Here is a 6485-nt window from a genome sequence, read left to right as displayed (position 1 = left end):
AGTTGAACGGAATGCCCCATATTTCCCAGCATGCCTTACTTCAACGTCAACCATCAGCATGACAGGAGTAATCTACTTCTCTTTTTTTTTTTCTTTTTCTTTTTACGTTGCACGGTTGAGTTCAGTAAACGTTGCCGTTGGGGCTCTTTGGATAGTCAAGAGTTGTTTTATTTTGATTTATTTTCTTCGTATTTTCTGATAGGAGAACACTCCGTTGTAGGGTTCTGCGTAGAACCTGTAAGACTTTTAAAGGGTTCTAGAGATGCCAGTTTTTGACAAGAGTGCACCCAACTGTGTGTTGATGTCAGATCTCAGACGATTAGTTCATGAGTTTAAAAAGGCTGTTTGCTTTAGCTCAGTTTAGGATAACCCCGCCCCTTGTTCTCCAGGCCCCGCCTCTCAACATTTGTAGGTGGCATTTTAACTGGAAAGTTTTTTAACTTAATTATAATTTGGAATTATTATGTTCTATGTTACAAAAATTACGAACACAAAAATGCACAACACATTATAAGAGCGCTCTCTCTCTCTCTCTCTCTCTCTCTCTCTCTCTCTCTCTCTCTCTCTCTCTCTCTCCCTGCCACTGTCTGTCTTTCTCAGTCTCTCCCTCTCTCTCTCTATCTCTGCATCTCTCTCTCTTTCCCACCGTCTGTCTTTCTCAGTCTCTCTCTCTCTCTATCTCTGCATCTCTCTCTCTATCACTCTCACTCTCTTTCTCAGTCTCTCTCTATCCCTCTCTCTACCACTGTCGATCTTTCTCCCTCTCTCTCTCTTTTTCTCTCCCCCTCTCTATCTCTATTTATTTCTCTCTCCCTCTCTCTTTCTCTGTTTAGCATTTCACTCTCTCACTGTCTATCTGTTGCTCTCTCTTTTGCTCTCTCTCTCTCTCTCTCTCTCTCTCTCTCTCTCTCGCTCTCTCCCCCTCCCTCTCTCGCTCTACATCTCTGTCTCTCTTTGTATATCTATCTGTCTACCCCTGTTTCACGTTCTCTGTCTCTCTCTCTTTCTCTCTTCTGTCTGTTTCTCTGTCTGTCTGCCTCTTCCCTCTCTAACTGTCTTTCTCTGTCTGTCTATTTATCTCTTTCTCTCTCTCTCTGTCTCAACAGTCACATAATGTGACCTTCAGCCTACGCATGAGGTCACGGCACGAACACCTTTCAAAGCTTCGCTCCGAGGCTGTTATCTTTCCGCAGAAGGGATAAAATATAAATATATATGCAAGGTATAAAATGCGATTCGCTCTAGCAACGCCGTGCTGTGTCTCAGACTAAAGATCGCGAGTCGTTTCCGATCGTATTGACGCTCTGATCTTTTGTACTCTGTGAATGCCTCCTTCCCCTGCACGCCAACTCCATAGGTCATGCACTTCCAAAGCAAACATTTCCCCAAACCGTGCGGTCGTCGAAAGGGTGGCTCAGCGCCGACCAATCTCACAGAGAGACCAGATTGAGATTAGAAGTTTGAGAAAGGTCACCGCGAGGGCGAAGCGAGCACATTTGTGCCGTGCGCTCTCGAAGATTCATTCCTTCTCCCAAAGGTAAGAAACTCTCCACACGACCCAATACATCAGAGTGACCCTTAACTAACCTTCGCAGAGCAGTTAAGATAGATGCCACGAGGACTGGAGGAGACATGATGGGGTGACTCGGGTAGTTTAGAGGCTCAGATACTTTTCAGGTGGACGGTTTCTCTCTTTGCCATGAAATGGCTGTAATGATTCAGTTGTTTTGACAGCACCGGATCGTTTTACCAAAGCCACTGACTTTGGTGGTGGACGTGCCCGGGTCATCTCTGTAAGAAAAACCCGCACGCAGGAGTCGAACTGGTTTACGGACGTGTCTGCGGGATCCAAAAGATAAATAAATAAACGTGTCCTTTATCTAAAACTCCGTCTCATTTATTCTGCAGAAGCACGCGCGGTCTAGTCGGCGGGTTTTCCTTTTGCATCAAAGCGTTCACTAGATGAGTGAATCAGGTGATTCGGTTACAATGGATGCTTCTATTAAAAGCGTAAATCGGATCATCTGCGATTCATTGATCGTGGAGAATCTCAACTCGTTCTCTGAGATGAGTTCTGGATCAGTACAAAAACTGGATCTATTCGATCCTTTCTGCTTATAAGAATGACATTTTTTGAAACACATGCTTAGAGTTTTGTCTCCAAGTAAGCACTTAAATACAATAACCTGGCTGGCTGTTTAAAAAATAATAATAATAATAAAAAAAGGTTCTTGTGAGTTTGTCCTTCTTGTGAAACCTACAGTCTATGATCACAATGTAAACAACAACACAAAAGAAGACGCGTAATATAGACACATCCGTATTTTTTTATTTTTTTTGTTACGGATTTCACAGTAGTGTTCATTTATTTATTTTACTATTGCATTCCTATATATTCGGCACTTTTATTCGATTAAGTAAGCTTCAAGTCCCGAACAATGGCTTTCGGGCAATCCTGGGATTTGAACTCACAACCTTCTGCTCCTGATAACGGTCCATCTGCTGTTTTTCATCCCGAGATGAAAAACAACAACACAAAAACGAATCGAAAACGTCCTGCTCTGTGACATCTCATCACAAGCTCATCAGAAATTCAGTCAGAGGTTCGAATCAAAATCTCACCTCTACCTGAATGTCAGCGGGTTTCATTTAGGAAGCCAGAACTGAACACACACTCGCACAGCCACGCGCTTTAACACGCAGGTTGGAAATTGAAGCAGAACTGAAATTGCAGTGGGTCGGGGCGCTACATCGCTGGACTTTGAGAAAGCTTTGAGAAATACGTAAGCTACAGTGCAGAGCCAATCAGAATTGTGCATTTATTTTCCTCCATTTCTCCGCAGATAGCTACACATAGCTATACGTGTATTTAGGTGACAGCTAATTGAGCGTAGCAGGAGAGAAAGAAACATAGATATTGTTTTATAAAGTAAAACATAATTAGTCATTATTGTTATTATGGTATATAAGGTTAGTAAGGTACTGTGTATTCATTTCTTTGGCTTAATAGGGCAGGATTTAATGAATTAAATGACAAATACCGAGTACCACTATTAATTCTACTACTTCCTTACATCTTTACAACACGTCACGTTGATCACATTTATTTTGTACGGATCACATGGTGCGAGTACACGGTGCTCATCCCTCTGAAATGAATTCCTGAGTATTAGGGGGTGCCAATACTTTGTGCGTAGAAACAAATGGGTTACAGTCAGTAATTATACACCTATTCATGGTGTTGAATGTTTATAACAATCTAAACTTTAGATTGTGTATTTTTGTTGTTGTTGTTGTTGTTTTTTTTGTTTTTTTTATCGGAACAGCGAACACGTGACTGGCTTGTGTTATTGTGTCATAGAATGTACGAGCCAATCAGCTTCCGGTATGCAAATACAGGCCGTGTAAGTAGCGCGTGGAGCAGGACACTTGTAAGTTTAGGTGTGTTTTTCGAGTTGTGTATTCTTGATTTCTTTGCTGGAGGTCATTTTGTTGATGTAGGAGACTTTATTAATGACGTTCTTTTGTAAAACTTCAAGATATATATATATATATATATTTTTTTTTTAATTCTGTATGATAAAATAAAATGGATGGCCTTCAAAACAAGTCTTCAGCCACCGTACATGAACAGCCTTTGAACAAGGCCGTGTAGCATGCTGCTGACTCCGTGTCATGCTGTAATCAAAAGTAAACATTCACCGACGTCTCGGATTATCCTTGCATCAAATGACAGCTCGAAGGTGACCTTGTTGTTTTTCTTATTTATTTATTTATATATTTATTTATTTATTTATTTTTGAAGCAGTCGTCTTATCCGAGCAGAGGCACGCCGAGATGGATCAAACGTAGCCATCGACAATATCAATATCCTGCCCATCTGATTCGCACCTTTAAATAGAAATAATGACCATGTTTATGCTTCAGATATGAGGGGGAATCAGGTCAGTGTATAAATGAGAGCTGCTGCGTTGTCTTGAAGGACAGGACTTTATGTAGAAACAGTACTCACTCAGATTTGCCCTATATGGTGGCTTACACCGAGCCCAGTTATGCAACTGTTTAGCCTGGGAAATTATTGTGTGACTGTGCCATCTGCTGGACTTACAGGCTCTGTGCGGCGAATTCATAGAACGAACAGATTTACGTATACCACATCTGTGTCGAACGCTCTATTCCGATTGGTCAGAACGTTACCGATCGATCGATTCGTCATCTATAACTGATGGAATTTCTCTCAAAAATCAGCTCATATGAACGCGCGTCTTATAATATGTTAGCGTTTCTATAGCAACAATTTACACAAGGACTGGCGTAGCGGACGGATGCTCCAAATAAACCTAATAGAAATGCGTGTAATAGTGATTTCCACTATGGTGAAGTTCTCTGTAAGGAGATGTTTATTTAACACCGCTTATGGAAGGAGTCTCCAGCGTCAGCGCTTTGTAAGATCGGACTTAAAGTTGTAGCGTTACATTTTAAGACGCAACAGTGGAGTTTGCCGTTTCCGTGTTGTTGTTTTTTTGTTTGTTTTGTTTGACTCGTTATCGTCAAGCGTGAGAAGATAAAAAATTAAGCTGATGAAGGAACGTTTTTTTTTTTTATTGTTATTGATAAAAAAAATAATTCCTGACAAATTGCCGCGACGTAAGAGGAATAAAACACGTCAAGACCTGCTCTTATGGGAAAATCGTCTACTTCGAGGCGATAACGATAATTCCGCTTCATCACTCCGGCATGTCGTTGATTATTTTTCTATAACCGCACACCCCAAAGTGTTTTGTTCCTTACCTATCGGTTGTTTTTATAAAACAGGGTTTAAGACAAAAATTACACTGGCCTGTAAAATGATTTAATAAATCAGAAATGATTCGAATAAAAGATAACAGATACACACCGTTTATGTTATGTTATCATAATAATGATTTAGCCACCAGCAATTACAGAGCTGATGGCACTGAGGAAAAGAAACGAATATTGGAAGATGAATTATTTAATAGTGATCTTAATTACTCAGCTGGTAGCACTTATGCCACGGTGCTCAGAGGAGCAGAGATGGATTATGAAAAAATGCAAGCTATTAAATCTAAAACCCGGCGTTTTACTAGGCGCGTATGTTTTCGCGAGTACGTCCTGTATAATGATCCTGAAGGAACACAGGTGTAAAGAAATAACAGGAAAAGAATTCGCAGCCATGTGGTGTAGCATAATTTAGGATGTAAGAATTCAAGTAGCACGACAGGATGTAGCGCGCGCACACACATTCCAACGTGTGTTTATTCTACCTCTTGCTCAGTCTGTAGTGCAGGATGGGACCTTCAGCCTACTCGAAAGGTCACAGCACAACCTCGTGGAGGCGTCCTACCACTTCTCCCCGCAGTCCACTCCATCTCCACAGCGCTTTTCAGAGACATGTGTTCGTATTTAGTGCATGAAGATATTCTGTCATCGTCAAGAAATAGCTCTCACACTAACACACACGCACACACAAAAGGAATTGCACAAATTCCCACCTACAAAGACAAGCTGCTAAGAGATAAGTAAGGAATAAAACACTTAGGGGTGTGCTGTTATAGGAAAATAATCAACGATGCAGTGGTGCTAATGTTACGACCTTGAAGTTAATCGTTTTCTTATAACAGCTCATCCCGATGTGTTCGTTCCTCTTATTTAACAATCCGGATCCGTTTTACTTATTAAACTACACGTCACAATTCTTATCCATTTGTGGTTACGTTTCATGCTTTGGAACGTCCCTGACACGTTAGTTCCTGTTCTCACTTACGTGTAGCGCCTATAAACAGTCGTTCCCTCATCAACCTCTTATTGTTTCTTTCTCTTCACACACACACACACACACACACACAGTGGGGGAAAAACAGCTTCTCTGTTCTGAATATGTCATTAAAGTTACGGTTTTACCGCAGACTGTTACAAAACTCCGAACCTGGTGACTCCTTCCAAACGTTATCGCTGCATCTCGATTCGCCTACTTATACTATGCACTAGACGTATGTACTCGTTTTGTGAAGAAAAAGTACGTACTTTTGAGCGTGTCGCGAAAGAGTACGCAAGTACTGAGACATACTAACACGCCATGTAACCGAAGACGACGTTGTTGCCTAGTAACGAACACCGTCACCGTAAACATCCTCCTCGATGCATTTAAGCTTTTCTTCTTCCATTATTCCTTATATCATTCATACTGTATCATTTAACTCATCATTGCCTTGATTTATTTTCCCCACATTTCGTTCACGCCTCTCTAAAACGAGTCCTTGAATGCGGCGACGCAAACCGTCAAAAATCTCCTCCTCCTTCGCTCAAGGAGTTGTTGGGTCGATATCAGCTGATAAAGCGTCCATGGATTCACACTTTGAAAATCTACCGGAAATACTAGACCATCCGGGTAACCTTCGAGATACTCCTTCCTACACACTACGATTTGAGACGCGCTCATTATAATCTCAGACACTATTTAGGGC

The sequence above is a fragment of the Ictalurus punctatus genome, chromosome 16 (assembly GCF_001660625.3).
Source record: "Ictalurus punctatus breed USDA103 chromosome 16, Coco_2.0, whole genome shotgun sequence".
In the NCBI taxonomy this organism is placed as follows: domain Eukaryota; kingdom Metazoa; phylum Chordata; class Actinopteri; order Siluriformes; family Ictaluridae; genus Ictalurus; species Ictalurus punctatus.
The sequence above is the reverse complement of the archived record's forward strand: the minus strand, read 5'-3'. Positions refer to the sequence as shown.